The following is a 17,447-nucleotide window of genomic DNA, read 5'->3' as shown; positions in this document are numbered from 1 at the left end:
TCACAACATCATAATCCTTGAGAAATTCCACCCATCTTCTTTGTCTTAAATTCAACTCTTTCTGAGTCATCAAGTATTTTAAGCTCTTGTGATCCGTATACAAGTAGCACTTTTCACCATACAAGTAGTGACGCCAAATCTTTAAAGCAAACACTACTGCCGCCATCTCTAGGTCGTGTGTTGGATAATTTTTCTAGTGCAGTTTTAGTTATCTCGAAGCATAGGCCACCACTTTGCATTCTTGCATTAATACGCATCCCAAACCACTATGAGACGCATCACTATACACTATAAAGTTCTTGCCAGACTCAGGTTGAACTAACACTGGAGCTTCTGTAAGAATCTTCTTTAACTTTTCAAAACTCTCTTGACATTCTTGAGTCCAAACAAATTTTACTTCCTTTTTCAACAGTTTAGATAGGGGTAATGCTATGATCGAAAAGTTTTTTAACGAACCTTCGATAATAACCAACTAACCCTAGAAAACTTCTAACTTCTAATATATTCTTTGGAACTTCCCACTCTAGAATAGCTTTAATCTTTTGGGGATCCACTCGAACTGCTTCTGCAGAAATTACATGTCCAAGGAATGTCACTTCATTCAACCAAAATTCATACTTAGAAAATTTAGCATAAAGCTTCTGTCTCGTAAAATTTGTAAAACAATATGTAAGTGTGAACTATGCTCTTCTTCTGACTTTGAATATATTAAAATATCATCAATAAACACCACAACAAACTGATCCAAATAAGGTTGGAATATCCTATTCATTAGATCCATAAAAGCAGCTGGTGCATTCGTAACTCCAAACGGCATCATGATAAACTCATAGTAACTATATCTTGTTCTAAACGCCGTTTTTAAAATGTCTTTTTCTTGAATCTTTAATTGATGATAACCCGAACGTAGATCAACTTTAGAGAACACTGGAGTATCCTTTAATTGATCAAATAAATTGTCAATTCGGGGAAGTGGATACTTGTTCTTGATGGTCACTTTATTGAGCTGTCTGTAATTGATACAAACACGCATTGATCCATCTTTCTTTTTAACAAATAGAACATGAGCTCCCCAAGGTAATACACTTGGTCTAATAAACCCTTTGTCTAGTAACTCCTGTAATTGAATCTTTAATTCTTGCAACTCTTTTGGAGCCATCCTGTATGGTGCCATTACAATGGGCGCTGTTCCCGGTATTATCTCAATCTAGAATTCTATCTCTCTATCCGGGAGGTAAACCTGGAAACTCTGCAGGAAATACATTGGGAAATTCTCTGACTATAGGAATTCCTTCAATCCCTTTCTCCTTGGTTCTAATATCCAGCACATTAGCAATGAACCCTTGACATCCTTGTAGCAATAACTTCTTCGCCGGCATTACTGAAATTACATTTGCCAATGGATTCCATCCTTCACTAAATACCACCACATCTACCCCTTCTGGACTTCTCAGCGTTACTCTTTTCAATCTACAATCGATATTAGCGTAATAACGATATAACCAATCCATTCCCAATATCACTTCAAATTCGTCGAAAGTAATTTCATCAAATTAACAGGAAATTCAATTCCCTGAATTTGTATGGGACACCCTCGGCTCATCAAATTTATCCGAGCACTGTGCCCTAATGAGTTCGTCACTATCACCTAATTGCCAGTAGTTTCTAACGGAATGTTCAATTCTTTCACTAACTTACTAGTAATGTATGAATATGTAGACCCCGTATCAATCAATACAACTACACCTTTGTTAAACAATAAAAAGGTACCTCTTATAATATCTAGGTCATCACAATCCTCATTGGCCTTAAGGTTGTACACTGTACCTCCTATTGAGCAGAGGATTTCGATTGGCTTCTTCCTCTGCCTCTACCTCTTCTTCTCTGGCCTGCAGAAATAGATCTCTCTGGCTGTGTAGCTTCACTGGTTAACATTGGACAATCCCGAACAAAATGCCCAACGTCCCCACATCTAAAGCAAACTCCAGAAATCATCGGTATCCCTGAATGATTCTTTCCATAATATGAACATTGTCTGGCTTGACTCTGATTAGATCTCCTAGCTCCAGATCCCACTGACTGAGTTTGTCTACCTCTTATCTGATTTGATCCTCTAGCGGAGGATGTCACTACTTGATCTAACTTGGGTTAAAAACCAGCATCTCTGTCCCTTTTTGATGGTACGGAACTCGAAGAAGCACCCGTTCTTTTGACTATCTGAGCTCTCGAATTTTCAAACCTCTCGTTCTGAGCTCTTTCCAGAGCCTTGGCACGGTTGACTACCTCTTAAAACGAGGATAAATTCAAGACAATTAACATTTCCTTCAACCGAGGACGTAACCCCTCTACGAACCACTCACAAGTATCCTTCTCCGTATGAATTAACTCGACAGCAAAGCGGCTCAACTTATTGAATTCACACTCGTACTCATATACAGTGTGATTCCATTACTTCAAATTCATGAACTATTGCTTCATTTGACGAACAAATTGATCTCCGATGTACTTATGCTTGAATTCTTCTAAAAACAATGACCAAGTTACTTGGGCATTAGACATTCTCAATGTAACATTGGTCTACCAGATCCTTGCTTGTCCTCTCAACAAGGAAATTACTCCATCCAGCTTCTCAGCATCGGAACAATGAAGTCCCGTAAGCATGACCTTCACGTCATTAAGCCAAAGGTCCGCAGTAACAGGACCTTTATCGGCTTCCCCTCTAAACTCTGGAGCTCCTAATCCCTTCAACTCTTTCGCAACATTTATTTTGGGAGTTGAAGTAACAGGAGGTTGGAAACGCGTCAATACCGCGTCTAACGTTCTAAAGAATACATCTTGATCATTTACATGCATTCCAGAGGATGTCTGTTCTTCACTCTGCCTGGCCAGGGCAGGTGAATTACTACTTTCAGCGGGTCTATCATCTCCCGCTTCATTCCTATAACTACCTCATCCGGACATCTATAAAAATACAACCATATAGTTCTATTAGCAAAACAGTATACTTACTATTCCATCAGATCAGAAGTTTATACTATTTTGTTGGTATGTATACATTATCAGACACTCTAGACTCCGGTTTATGCCGAGAATCGACTAAACCGTAGCTATGATACCATTAAATGTAACACCCCTAACTCATATTTGACCCGAATACAAGTCCGAGATGTCACATTGACTTTTCAAACTTTGATTCTTAAAGAAAAATCCTGATAATTTAAAACTTTCATTAAAACAAAATACTTTAATGTACATAAAAGAGACCACTTAATACAAAATTGATCAGAACACTCGTAATCTACCACTTATTACATACCAGCACTTATTACACAACAAAATACATACTTTGTCAATTACTTCTGATATGATTTCTTAGTAATGTTATTGTCTGTGCCACTGCTATTCTGAATCTTCTTATTTCTTGGTACCTACGTGTAAATCACTTACATGCTAAGTCATAGACTTAGTGAGGCAATAAATGAATATGCAACAATATCTTCATGAATATGTATTCTTACCATTTCCTTCATGACATTACAATATGCATGTATCTATTACACAATAACATATATAATCATATCATGCATGTACAAGACTTACCTTCTTGTACCACTTTCACTTTACTTTTTATTTCAATTGCCCATGTATATTATTGAGAATAGAGGTATGTGAGTACATAGAGGTTGTGCACTAATGTTGTCACCACAGCACGTATCAATTCCCTCATGGGGCACCGAACCTTAGTTCAGTATTTGTCCCGAATGACTGTCATATATATCCCGTAGAACCACTACATCCCGAAGGACTACGTCCCGAATGACTATTATACACTCGACTCTTGGCATGCCAATTACACCTATAGCTCTCATATCGTATACTATGGGCATTATTCTTATATTTCATATGTTCATGTACTCATGTCATTTCTCTTGTGATTATGTAGTTCATGTCATTTCTCTTGTGATCATGTAGCTCATGTCATTTCTCTTGTGATCATGTAGCTCATGTCATGTTCTCATATCACATATCATATCACATGTGTATTTGAATCTATTCATATATGTACATCATTTATCCAATCACATGAACATATATATGCCTTAAGCATTTATTACAATAATTATCATCTATGCATGTTCACAACTATTGTACTATGAAAATCAATATAGGAATTAGACTTATCACAAGTCTTATTCCATTATACTATACATATAGTATGCACTCACCTTAGCTTTGCTTTGATTCGATTCTAATCATTTGATCATTCCGGAATAAGCTTACTTTTAGTATCTACATAATCACACATGGATCTATATCAGTATTATAGCTAATATACTCTAATGGTTCACTCTTTAGATTAAGATAAATGACAATTTCCTCTTTTAATGAAGGTATGCATCGATGCACTACTTGTGCATCGGTGCATAAAATGCATTTAATGTTTTATTATTAATGGGATGCATCGATGCATGCCTTATGCATCGATACACTAATTGCATTCAATCTTTTTGTTTTAAAAAAGTGCATCGATGCACTACCAGTGCATCAATACACCTTCAAACACTTTATGGGTTTTAACCTTGATGCATCGATGCACTCTGCCCAGAATCCTCTTTTTGAACCCGAAAATTCATTCATTTTGGATTAAATCATTCATGTTTAATCCTCTTTTTCATTCTTAACTATAGTATACATCCTTAAACCAATTTATACTCATTTATTTCATCTTAAACCTCCAATTCTATCCTTCATATGAAATTCAAGAATTACATCAATAATTTAACATGTTTGAATTCCACTTTTAACACTTCGTATATCTTAACTAGATTGATGACAAGTCAAATATAACTTTCAATTCTAGTTATGAACTCTATTCCAAGATTTCATTAAGAACTTCAATCTTAAATCTCTCCTAACTCCATCATCCTTTGATGTTAAGATAACTTAATCTTTCTTTAAGCTTAGTTATCAGCTAATAATCAAAACCCAATATTAAATTTAACAAGAAACTCAATAATCAGAAATCTTACATTTGCTTTGGTTCACACGCACAAGGAAGAAAGAAGAAGAAGAGAACTCTGGAAGTCTTGGGTGTTTTCTCCCCTTCCACCCACGTGTATCCTTATATACATACTTATCCCTTCTTTAATTATTTTTCCTTGCAATTACTCTATTGTCCTTCCATTCCTTCTTCCTTTCAATTCCATCATACACAATAATTTACATATAAATCTTATACTATTCATTCATTTTATTCTAACTACCAAATTCTGAGACTTTACAATTTAGTCACTAATCCGGTATTGAGGATGTTACAGTAATAAACATATATGTATTCGAGTGAAAACGATTATTTAATCCCTTAAAACATGAAAATATTTCATATTCAGAAATCATATACATAAATACAATAATTAGAGATCATATCAGAAATATACAATAAATTAGATATCAGATAAACAATATTCAGAAAATCAGGTATCATGTCGTAAAAATATCTAGTATCATCATAAATCTAAAACGGTTCAAATATATAGTTTAAAATTGTAATATCTAGTATCATGTCGTAAAAACACCATCAGGAAACACACTTGTACCGGTCTGAATAATATGATAAGGAAGCCTACTACTAAGTCTGTCGATCACGATCAACGGCAGCGCTATATCCTACGAATTGAAAATCTATATCTGAATTCTAATACGAATAATAATAACTTCTATTTAAAAATTAACGAAAACCTACGAGTAACTCTCGAAGAACGTGGACGTGCGGATATGACGGACGAGAAGCACCAGATCTAATCGACACTCGGTCGGGGGAAACACGAGTATCTTCATAAAAATATATACTCGAATCAATTTCATATTCAAATCTCAAATAAATAAACAAAAATGCTAAAAATACTAAGCGTTTTTTGATTACGGACTTGATTCAGGATTTTTGGGTCATAATTTGAAAAAAATCGGATCGTAAAATTAGACTCAGACGTTGAAAAATGTCAAGATGGAGGTTTTAGAAAAAGTTAATGGTGGTTAATGATCAACGATCGATCATCGATTAAAGGTTGACCGGTACGGTTCGGTTGGGCCGATTGGGTCAGCAGGTCAGGTTGGATCGATAGAATAGGCGAGTCGGGTCGAACAGAAGGGTCGAATAGACCCGTTTCTAGAAGCTCACCATGCAGTGGACCTTCCCTACGTTCAGCGTTGATTTTTGAGTCTTCCAACTATTAAAAGTTATAAAATGATTATTTGGCTATTCATATATTCTAAACTCAACTTTTTTGTTAAAAAAATTGTCAATCGTTTGAGTTAACGCTAACATGTTGATCGAGATATGATAAAATTTGATCCAAAATCGTTTGAGTTATATTTTGTGTATTGAATTTCTATTTACATTATGTCGTAATGTCAGTGCTTGAAAAATTATATCGTCGAGCCAATGCTTAAAAGTAATGGCAATATCACTAAAAATCATTAAAATATGATTTTATTTTGTCTCAATCATTAAGTTAATCCAACTCATGTTGTTGTTACTTTTTAAACTAAAAAACACGAATTTAAAACATATGAATAGTCATGTAACCACTTTGTAACTCAATGAAACAACATCTATAATCAGATGATCACTTAGTAACTTTTAATAGTCAGAAGACTCAACAAAATAATACTCTATTATCGAAAAACTATTTTTGTAACTTTTAATAGTCAATCATTTACAAAATAATCGAAAAATCATTTGTATACTTGATCCTTTATTTTAATACACTTTAACCATATTTATAAAAAGAAAAATTACTCAACTGAACCGAACGATATTAACGGGAAAGTCTCACTTGCGGCATTTTTAATATATGGCTAAGGAAATACGTTACCGGTTTTGTTATTATTTTTAAAAAAAACTGGAAAAAATTACATGAAACATTATTATTTATATCGGTTTTGTTATTTTTGGGTGTTTTACCGATTTTGTTAACATATTTGGTAAAGCGCTATCGATTTTGTTATTTTTTCTACCGATTTTGTTAAAAAACATTGATGTTTTAGGTAAAAATAATAATGTTTTAATTAATTTTATCGATTTTATTAAAAAAAAAAAATTGATAATACTTTTTTTAATAGTATATTACAGATGTCGTAGTATATAATTTCCCGGATATTAACCCATTCTTAATATGTGAATACATTAAGGGGTGTTTGGTTTAAGGATTGTGGGATTCCCATGGGATAGAATCCACATTCTCATGTTTGGTTGGTCGGGAATCTCATTCCCGGTAATATTTTATTACCAAAAGTAGATTTTTTTGGTATATTACCGGGAATGTCATTACCTCCATTCCTTAGGTATTGTAACATTATCGACGTTTTGAACTAAAATGCCCTTAATTTTTTTTTTCAAAAATATTCTTCCTCTGTCATTAAATAATAAAAATTCTACGAATTTTAAATTACAAATTTATCCTTAAATTATTTTAGATTTACAAAAAAATCTATAATTAAAATTTTATATGAAGTTCAGGGATTAAATTTTTTTTACCCTTTCATTAAACTTTTTTTATATTTTTAATTTTGTAAAAAAATTATATAAATATTATGAATTTAATTTTTTAAAGAAATTATATAAATAATTTATAATTTGTAATATTATACAAATATATAATAAGGATAATTTGGTCAAATATATATTCCAATAATCTTTTATTTCTTTAACCAAACACGGTAATCTTACATTCCTGCTAAACCAACTAAACACAAAATATAACATTCTCAGTAATCATATTCCTGATAATCTTTTATTCTTACTAATAATATTACATTCCGTCAATAAAACGTAACCTAAAAGGAGGAGGAAAAACGGAGGGTTTTGTCGGTCGTGAAATAAAGGATTCTGGGGGAAAGAATAACGAATGAATTTTGTTTAATTTCTGGAAGACGCGATTCCTTTGTAATGGACGGGTAAGAACAGGAGAATCTTTTCTCCTTCCCGATTCTCTTTATCTATCCATTTATTTATTAATTCAAAAATAACAATCAAATATAATTGCATTGTCAAAAGAATCTTTCACATGCTTCTGCTACTTTGTTTTTCTTTTATCATTATCTCTATAGGAAAATAACAAAAAAAGTTTTACTTGTCAAACACACCAAAACACAACAACCTTCTCTATCTTTTATTCTTGCTTGTCAACTATTAATTAGTTTTTTCTATTTCCAATAACCAATTAGTATTAAAATATTATGTATATAAAATAATTATATTTATTTTTTGACATATACAATTGAATTAGTATTATAATATATATATATATATATACTAAAAGGAATTTTATATATAAAATTCATGTATTATATTATATGTATATTTTAATACTTATTTTAAAAAATAATTTAAACTATCAATGAGATCTTGAGACAAACGTTTCTAGCAAGATTCACAACATGAATGATTTCTCGGTCAAAAAATTATCACCCGCCAACGCACCTAGAGATGATTTGTCATCTAATCTCATAATTTTGAGAAGACATATGTAAATCATTAATTAACTAATAAATTGACTGAACATTAAAATATTATCCCTTTTCATTTAAGTTCCAGATTTTCTTTTTCGGTCTTTAATTATGATCTTTATTAGAAGATTATGAATGAAAGGAAATTAATATAAATAGAAAGGTATAATAATAAATATATTTTTTATTTTATCTGTAATTTAATCAACAAAAGAGTTACTGGTGGTGCTCCCATAACATTAAACCGAAAGTTCCAAGAACAGTTAGGATACCTTATATTGATAAAAAAAAATCATATTTAGCAATAAAATCTTATTGGAAAGCATCCAAAAGACGTGGATCAACTGTTTTAATTTTATGGTAATATTTTTAAAGCCGTAGGCACATTCAATTCACAGTCCACACCTAACTTTAACGTGGTGTTTGATTTGTTGAAATAGTTATGAGGGAATTAGAATCTGTGAAGGAATTAGAATCTGTAGGAATTATAATCTGAATCTGAAACCTGTTTGGTTGGTAGGAAATTGAATTGGAATCCAATTTCATATTTTGTTTGGATCGCAGACATGTCAGATGAATTTGATTTCAGTAATGTAAAATGACAGAATTGCCCTTCTTATTTTTTTTCTTAATTTTAGTTTGTTTTTATGGTAATATTTTTAAAATCGTGGGCACATTCAATTCACAGTCCACGCCTAACCTTAACGTGGTGTTTGATTCGCTAGAATGTTTATAAGGGAATTAGAATCTGTGAAGGAATTAGAATATGTACGAATTAGAATCTGAATCTGAAACCTGTTTGGTTGGCAGGAAATTGAATTGGAATCCAATTTCATATTTTGTTTGGTTCGCAGACATGTCAGATGAATTTGATTTCAGTAATGTAAAATGACAAATTGCCTTTCTTATTTTTTTCTTAATTTTAGTTTGTTTTATAACTTACATGTAGCAATATATTATAAAAATTTAAAAAATATTAAAATTTTATTTTATTGATTGATTATTCATTTCAATAAATTATAAAAATTATACTAATAAACATCCTAAGTTAAAATTATCCCAATTAGGGATGGCCATGGGTAGGATTGGGTCGGGTTTTTGGTCCACCCAACCCGACCCGAGAACAAGGGAACCTCCACCCGAGACCCGACCCAACCCGAATATATGAATTAGAAACCCGACCCGACCCGAAATAATATAAAAAATTATTTTTATTCAATAAAAACAGTGGCTTAATTGAAAAAAATATATATAAAAAATGGTATTATTGTAATTATTCCTAAATGTATAAGGTAAAATTATTTATTTTTTTCGGGTCGGATCGGATATTTTTCACTCTAAACTGGCCCTACCCGAATATTACACTTAAAAAAACCCGACCCGACTCGAATATCAAGCTTAAAAAAAACCAGACCCGACCCCAAAATTTAAAAAAAATCCGACCCGATCCCAATTTTTTTTATAAAAAAATCCGACCTGAATACCAAAAGATTGATGAGGGTAGTATGATCAAATTTCACATTCTCTCCTCCAGAAGATTTCAATTCTATCATGTTATAGATGAAATTTACTTTCCTCTCTTAATTAAATTAGATTTCAATTTTTTTTGAAAATTTGAACTAAATATGATAAAGTAGTAAAATTAAATTCTAATTTCTTAATTTCAAAAGATTCTAACCAAATGCCTAAGGATCCTATCACACTGTACCTTCATTTCCAATTAAATAATTTTCCTTTTTTTTATTATTTTTTAACAATTCTCCGCGTGGTTCGTACGGAACCTAAAAAGAAAAAACTCGATGAGTTTGTATAAAACCGAGTCACCGAGCTTTGTAGCTTTAAAATACGCGACGACCCGTTTGTGGCTAAAAAATGCAGGCGTCGAATCTTGAATCTTTCTTATATGTCCATATAAAACACATGACTCTGGCTGTTCCTTGTCATGTTTATCCTGGCAATGTTAGAGAAAGAGAGATAAACAGGAAAATAGAAGTAAAAAAAAATGGATTTGAGTTTGGATTTGAGTCTGGTTTATGTTCCGAAAACTATATCTGAGTTTTTACAAGAGGTTTCGAAGATCAAAGATGGGTTTCAGAGATTATCGATGATTAGTGATTATGTCCAAAGGTTGGAAGATGAGATGAAGAAAATTGATGCCTTTAAGCGTGAACTTCCCCTTTGCATGCTTCTTCTCAAAGATGGTAACTTTTTTACTTTTAATTCTGGGGTTTTCCCCCTTTTTTATTTGTGGGTTAAATTTGATTTTTTTTAATGGGATTACAGGGATTCAAAGATTAAAGGAGGAAGAAATACAGTGCAAGGAAATGAATGATGGATCAGGGTTGCCATTGAAGGGAAGTACTGAGGAAAAATGGAAAGGAAACTGTGGAGAACGATGGCGGTGATATGAAGAAGTGGATGAGTTCGGTTCAACTATGGAACTCTGATTTCAACAACGTTGATCACAGCAAGAAACCAAAAGCAGTTCCAGAGCTGAAACTGGTAATTCCCAAACTAGTTTTTATTCTTTAATCTTATTTTATGGGGGGGAAACAGTTATAATCCTTCCTGGTTTGAGATTTGACAGAGAAGCGAAGAACAAGGAGAAAAAGATCTGTCTAAGAATCCAATTGAACTTTGTAATAAGAAAAGCAAGGGAGGGGCTTTTGTGCCATTTCAGGAATATGTTGATAAGAAAATTTCAGGACTTTCCCTTATGACCCCAAGTTCTGAATTAGCTTCCTGTATCTTGAAGAAGAACAATGGCGGTTGTCGAATTGGTTCAGGCTCTTCTTTATATACACAACAAAATCAAATCAAGTTTCAGACCAAGTCAAATAACAGACACGATGAACAACAACAGCAGCAGCAGAATTCTAGGAAACAAAGGCGTTGCTGGTCGCCTGAGCTTCATCGACGATTTGTTGAGGCACTTCAACAGCTTGGAGGCTCACAAGGTTAGATCTTTTTGGAATTGAAAGATCCTTTTTATTGTCTTTTATGAACAAAGAAGTGGAATCTGCTTCCTTTTGAGAAAAATACCTGAATCAAATTTTTTATTTTTTAAGAAATATTCTGATTGAGTGTTTTTTTGGGATCTTTGTGTTTTTTAATAAATCTGATTGGTTTATGTATTTCTCTTTCACAGTGGCCACTCCCAAGCAAATTAGAGAACTGATGCAAGTTGAAGGTCTCACCAACGATGAAGTGAAAAGCCATTTGCAGGTTAGTCCTTAGCATATCAAATATACTCCTGTTATCATATTTGATTCATCTCCTTTCCAGTTACTGATTTTCTGTGTGGGTTCTGTGTTTTTGTGTAGAAAATATAGACTTCATATCCGAAAACTTCCGGCTTCCTCATCCGGGCAAGGAAACAAGCAATGTTCACCTCAAAACCAGTCCAATGAGCACAGTAAAGCAAGCATTTCACTGTCTGGTTCCCCGCATGGTCCCCTCCTTTCAAGTGGTTCAGCTAAAGATATGTCGAGTACAGGAGGTGACTGTATGGACACGGAAGATGAAAAATCCGATGGACACAGTTGGAGAAGTGGGGTTCAAAAGTCCGGAGAGATCAGTGTATGGTCAAATAACTTGTAATCCTCATGAATTTTGCAGAAACATGGGGGAGGGAGGAAACATTATGACTTACTGAGAATAATTTAGTAAAACAAGTAGAGGAATTTGAAATCGGTATTCTGTTCGAGGTCCCTTTCGGAGATTTCAAATGAGATTATGCAGATATCATCGACCTGTTTAGGCTCTCCATGAATCAAGTTCCTGCTGTGATATTTGAGTCTGTTTGATGGATTGTAGGAACCAAAATGACAAATTTGTTCTTGTTTAGACTTAACCCTCTTTTGTTTACAAAAATGTACTTAATATTTATTATGATTTGAGGTTTGATTCACTTGGTTTCCATGTTTTTGTGTGATAAAACTTGGGTTTTCTCCATCGGCAAGATCAATGATCTTAGACATTGTTGATGTGATTGAAAAACATTCTTGAAAAGAACGGTGGAAAGCATGTAATGAACAAAAGCAATGACGAACGCTTGGATGTTGAACCATCTGAAATCGATGGTCTCGGTGGGGAGGGTTTCATTGCAATAATGGAAGCAGACTCGAGCCAAATTTTCAATGATTCTGTTTAGGCATTCTTGTCTTGGTAATTTTACTTCTTTTTTCTTTCTCACCAAGAATCGTCGATCAGGTATGGAGAAAAGAATGGTATGCATTGCTCCAACTTTTTTCCTCCAAAAAAAATAAGGCAAAAGTGCTTCAAGCCTTTCAACATCATTAAAATCAATTAGCTAGACATCAGCTTTGCATCTGCATATGTTCTTTGTATTATTACTGTACATCATATCAATCCATATGTAGTTTACTTTAATCACCCAGAAGAATAACTTTTTTTAGAGTCCACTGAAAAGAGAGAGAGAACCTAACACTCCACTGCAAAAATTTGGTATTTGAATCGAGTCTTATTTCTCTTACGTCTTTTGTTCAAATTTTTTAAATTTAAACAAATAATTCCATCTTTGAATAAATCTTACTAAAAGATGCATCAATTTATGCTGAATGTTGTTAAATGAACTCAAACATTTCTTAGATAAACGGTGTTGATTGTTTAGATTATACATTTCTTAGTCTTATGTGAGCAAATCGTTGACAGGAGGACAAAGCAATCGCTTTCAGCATAACAAAAGAATATGTATACAACAAAGTCTGTGCGAAAGGATATGGTGAGGTCCACTTTCAGATTTTGGTTTGAAAATTGAATTAACCATAGCCTATAACACGTTTTTTTACTTAAATATCATCCGTTAAAAACTAGTTCTAAAACAGCTAATATGTGCCATACGTGATCAAGATGCGTAAAAGTACAAACATAGATCAAATGGTAATGTCACGGACCACAAGCCACAACCGAGGTCACAACCAAGATGAGGTCCCACCAGTCAGCGAAGTGATAGAGACTCGTGTGTAGCGGCAAAAAAGCGTGAAAGCTCGAAAGATATTGTGGCATCATTTGAGCAAAGGGTTGGTAGGTTAGAAGATCGGTATAACGAAGTCAAGGAGACTCAGGATTCGATTGAATCTCACTTGGAGAAACTAGAGTCTGTGGAGGAAGGACTTGGCCAGGAAACTCAAGCACTCATCAACGATATGACAGAGAAGGTGGATGAGCGGACCAGAGGCCTCGAGAGTATGTATTTGGCCATGAGGGCCAAAATGATGCGGGAGGTGAAGGAGCTCAAGTGAGATGCTAGTCTATAAGGTGTCATGTTGAATGGGGTGACTGGGGAGGTGCAAGCACCAAGACCCAGGATCGACGTCCCTAAGCCGAAAGAGTTCAAGGGGAGTCGAACTGCCCAGGATGTGGAGAATTTCATCTGGGGCATGGAGTAATTTTTCCGAGGTGTGGGTATTGGGGATGATGCCACCAAGGTAAATGTTGCTTCAAATTATCTTACTGATATTGCTATGTTATGGCGGCGACGTAAGTGTTCTGAGAGAACGAATCCAATCGTGAGTGAACTGAAGCAGTTGAAGCACGATCGTACCATCTTGAAGAATGACAAGAACTTCACTAAGATAAAGATACAAATCCTAGACTTGGGCAAGTCAGAAGGGTTCTTTTCATTCATGGATGGACTACAACGTTGGGCCAACTTGGAGATCCAAATAAGGGGAGTGACTGAACTCTCTAAGGCATTGGATGTAGCCGAGGCTATTAACCCGTTTGAAGTGAAGAAGACCGACTCTCTTAACTCAAAGCTAAAACCCAAAGGTAATGGTGGGGGAGAGAAGGCTAAAGGAGGTTTTCATAAGCCATCAGGGGGTAATGGGAAGCAGAATGATCGACCCAAGAAACTCTCTAATCCATGGGAAAAGAATGGTGACTTATCGTGCTTCAAGTGTGGAGGAAATCACATAAAGAGAGATTGTCCTCAACTTGTGAAACTTGTTGTCATCAAGGAGACTTATGTACGTAGACATCACCGTGGCAGGCCAAAAGATGAGTGCACTAGTGGACACATGTGCCTCAGAGTTGTTCTTGTCCGAACAAGCTGCCAAGAAACTTAATCTTCAGTTGGAGGAGACAAGGGGGTTCATTAAAACCGTCAATACCAAGGAGGGTCTTATTATTGGGAAAGCAATAGGAATCAATCTCAGTATTGGAGGATGGACCGGAGAGTCCATAAAGGTAATTTCACTCGATGACTTTGACTTTGTTATTGGGATTAGTTTCCATGATCAGATTAATGCGTTCTCCTTGTCGTTTGTCGATTACCTAGTAATTTGTGATTGAAACACCAAAGCATTGTTTCAGTGAGTCGAGAGTTCAAAATCGATGTCAAGATGTTACCCACGGTCCAACTCTCAAAGGGGGTGCGTAGGGAGGAACCCATCTTTGTGGCTTTATTGGTGGAAATTGAGCCAACAATGACCGAAGAAGTCCCGACTGAATTAGGACAAGTGTTGGTAGAGTTTAGGGGTGTAATGTTAACTGAGTTATCAAAAGTATTTTTCACCAAAGAGAGAGGTGAACCATAAGATCGAGCTCATGCCAAATGTGGAGCCACCTGCCAGGGTACCATACCGTATGGCCCAGCAGAGTTAGAGGAACTTTGCAGACAATTGAAAGAGCTCCTAGATGCGGGGTATATCCGACCATCGAAGGCACCCTTTGGTACACCAATGCTATTCCAGAAGAAGCATGATGGCTCCCTCCGAATGTGAATCGACTATCAAGCTTTGAACAAGCTCACTGTGAAGAACAAGTACCCAAACCCGTTGATTGCCGACTTGTTTGATTAACTTGGTGGTTCACCAAGTTATATTTGCGGTCCGGATACTACCAAGTCAGGATAGCCGAGGATGATAAACCAAAGACTACTTGTGTGACGCGCTACAGTTTGTATGAGTTTCTTGTGATGTCATTTGGCCTCACAAATGCCCCTGCTACCTTCTGCACGTTGATGAAAAATATACTACAACCCTTTCTTGATCATTTCGTTGTAGTTTACCTTGATGACATTGTGGTGTATAGTAAGACCTTGTAGGAACACATTAAGCACTTGAGAAGGGTGTTCCAAGTCTTACGGGAAAACGAGCTCTATGTCAAAGAGAAAAAGTTCTCGTTTGTGCAGAAGGAGGTGCCTTTCATAGGCCATGTCATTGGAGGAGGCAAGCTCCGCATGAATAGGGACATGATTCGGGCTATTGATGAGTGCAAGGCGACCGAGTTGCGAGCATTCTTGGGGTTAGCCAACTACTATCGACGGTTCGTGAAGGGCTATTCCAAGATTGCCACACCTTTGACCGAGTTGCTCAAGAAGGACAATGTAACACCCCCAACCATTACTCGATCCAGATATGAGTCTAAGATGTCACATTGACTTTTCAAAACAATTACTTTTTCAAAAGAATAACATTTCTAACTTTTATTAAATCAAAGTGCATAAGTTATACAATTTAACTCAAGAAGTTTATAAAACTTATCAGAGCAGATACAATTCCAATCTTTTAACTACATACCAACTAGATTTTATATGACAAAATACATATTATTTATTTTGCTTCTAATATGACCTTTGGTAAGGAGAAACTGACCTGTCTTGCTATCTTCTCTTCTCTTCTCGCTTTCTGGAACATACGTGTAAGACACTTACACGCTAAATCATAGACTTAGTGAGACATGTAAATACATATGTAACTAATAATGCATGTACATATCATATAATACATCCTACTTACATACATAGTTAAACCATTACAAACATGCTTATCATTACTTATTTTATTATCATTAATTCCCTTCTTTCATATGAGCATATACTTGACATAAACATATTTTATAATCTCTACATCAACCCCATGCATGAACAATTACTATGATCATATCATACACAAACTCATGGCATCTCATATCACAAATACACATAGTCACTTATTATCATTATTATTATCCTCATTCTTATTATCATATGATTCTGAACTTATTACTTATACATGTCATATATCACATATACCATTTCATGAGGAACACATATATTAACATAACAAGTTATTTATTATCTTTAAAACCCATGTACACTTTTGAGAACTTAAGGTATGTGAGTACATAGAGATTGTGCACAATATTGTCACCAAAGCTCGTATAAATCCCACTAGGGGCGCGTATAAATTTGTCCCGAAGGACCACTATGCCCTGAAGGACCACATAGAACACATATGTCCCGAAGGACCACGTATAACACATATGTCCCGAAGGATCACGTAGAACCCTCGACTCTTGGCATGCCAACTATACCAATAGCTCAATAGCTTTCATAACACATGACATGAGCATTATATCTTATACCATTTAACATCTTCACATAGGTACATAGTTTACTTTCACGTAGCATATTTCCATGTAAATCACATTCACGTATCACGTAGCTTTTCACATTTACTTGTATTATTTTTCACATAGCTCATAGTCATGGGTTTTATCTCATAACATATATTCACATGTTCACATAGTCACATAGGTCCATGTCATATAATATATATCACAAGTGCATGTAATCATGTAGCACATGTAATCACGTAGATCGTATTATATGGCTTATATCATATTTTCAAGTAATCACTTATTTCAATTTCACATGAATCATATTTAAAGATGCATTTAACTTCTAGATGTATATATGTATATCAATCTACTCATAAATATCATATAACAACATACTTGTATCTTTGTACTCATATAATCTAATATCAGAATTAGACTCATTGTAAGTCTTAATTCCGTAACATAACATATATTTACTATCATGTACTCACCTAGTCTCAATGAACACTCTCAAGCTCTTGTTATTTCTTGCGTATCTTACTCTGCCGACCTATCCGAACTTTGTTTTCGATCAATGTCTACACAATCATGTG

General features: G+C 34.6%; 1 pseudogene; it reads left to right on the top strand.

The window, feature by feature from the left end:
* The first annotated feature begins 10,296 nt into the window (after positions 1-10,296).
* Positions 10,297-12,427, top strand: LOC120125682 (annotated as a pseudogene).
* The last annotated feature ends 5,020 nt before the right edge of the window (positions 12,428-17,447 follow it).

This window comes from Hibiscus syriacus, unplaced genomic scaffold (assembly GCF_006381635.1).
Source record: "Hibiscus syriacus cultivar Baekdansim isolate YM2019G1 unplaced genomic scaffold, ASM638163v2 tig00110437_pilon, whole genome shotgun sequence".
Taxonomy (NCBI): domain Eukaryota; kingdom Viridiplantae; phylum Streptophyta; class Magnoliopsida; order Malvales; family Malvaceae; genus Hibiscus; species Hibiscus syriacus.
The sequence above is the reverse complement of the archived record's forward strand: the minus strand, read 5'-3'. Positions and strand labels throughout refer to the sequence as shown.